Source organism: Phalaenopsis equestris, unplaced genomic scaffold, assembly GCF_001263595.1.
Source record: "Phalaenopsis equestris unplaced genomic scaffold, ASM126359v1 Scaffold000002, whole genome shotgun sequence".
Taxonomy (NCBI): Eukaryota; Viridiplantae; Streptophyta; class Magnoliopsida; order Asparagales; family Orchidaceae; genus Phalaenopsis; species Phalaenopsis equestris.
Window position 1 is genome coordinate 47,614,873 of NW_018164444.1, and position 1,736 is coordinate 47,616,608.

The following is a 1,736-nucleotide window of genomic DNA, read 5'->3' on the forward strand; positions in this document are numbered from 1 at the left end:
AGTAAATGAATTTGTATTTTTGAAATATTAAAAATATTACAGATTCATATAAGAAGAAAAGAATAAAACTTTATGAAAAATCTTTAAGGCTAATATAAATTTATAAAGTGAAGGAATGTAAAAAGTTTTTAATTTGAAGAAGAGGAAAGTGAATTTCAAAATCATTAAAGACTATCGAGATATAGTAATCCTCACATAAAAAAAAGAGAAAAGAAAAGAAAAGAAAAGAAAAGGATTGAAAATGATCCTGAAAAAGAAAAGAAAAGAAAAGGGATTGAAAATGATCCTGAAAAAAAAGAAAAGAAAAAGATGTGAGGAGAAGCTTGAGGAGATGCCTAATTAAAAATTGACTTCACTTGAATCAACTTAAAGAAGAAGGCTTGGCTACATTTCTAAACTTATATTTCAGCATTAACATATTTACTAGTAAAGTTTCATGAAGTTCTTTTTCATATGAATGTTCTAAGTGGCTTTAATATGAATAATCTGCAATTTTTCTTGAAAATAATAGAGAATAAAAATTCATAGACTTGACTACCAGATATTCTTATACCTTTAGTGTTAACTGGAGTTATTTTATATTTTTCTTAAGTTATATAATTGTATTTAGCGGACTTAAATATGGAAATCTAGAAGTTAAAATCTTTACCATGAGTCATGTTTTTATGTAGTAAAAGAGTTACTTAAGGACAAGTAGCATTAAGTTTGGGAGATTTTGATACACCAAAAATATATGCAATTTTAGACAGCATTTTTAGACCCATATTTTGTACTCATGTTTGGTGATATTACACTTTAAAGGAAGGTATTTTTCATGTTCTATTGCATGTTGCTGCTTTTTAGGACTTGGAGCAAAAATGAAGCTAAAAAGATGAAATTTGGAGTCAAAAGGAAGTTCTTAAAAAATTGTTGAGCACCGGTGGCGCCGTTTGACAGAGCGTGCAGATTTAATTAACTGGCCACTAGCGCCAGTGGTGGTGCAGACCCTGTTTCTAGAAGATTCGACGAATTTGGACACTTTTTGAAGAGTTTTTGGATGCACCTATTGGAAAACCGACAAACCAACCTTAGGCTCTATTTAGAACCGAAATTGATTAGAAAAGACTCTCCTCCTCCGTTCTATTGGTCTCTCTTCGTATCTCTTTGCCCCCTTCGTGCCACTTTGCATCCTTACATGCCATTCCACACCATTAGTCATTTATTTTCTTTATAGTTTTGAGTTTTTATGGTGAGTTTAAGTGTGAATTCTTCTCTAAGAGTGTTGGAGAGGGAGAGAAGTGAGAGATTTCTTCTTTCTACATTTCCTAAGAGAGGCTACAAGAGATTTGCTTTGAGAAAGAGTTTCAGATAAGTGTTATTTATTTATTATTGTTGTATGAACTTCCTTTTATATATGAAATTTGTATTTTGTTGTATCTTTCTCATGAGGTATGAGTAGTTTTCTTTATCTTTCTCCATACTCTGAGATATGGTGAAATGAATAGATAATTTGGATGTGCCAATGTGAAAATATAAAATAAATTATGATGGTTTTTCAACTCCGTTCTTAATTTACTTTTCGATCTGGTCAATTAAATTATTAAAATATGTTATGAAACATGTGATCCGGGAAATGAAGTATGAGTTCTACAACAGAGTGAGAATCACATATAAGTCTATGAAGGAGTATTTTTTGCATGGAGTTAAGTGCAAATAAATAGGGAAATATACATTGTTGGGTGTAGAATTGGAGGGTT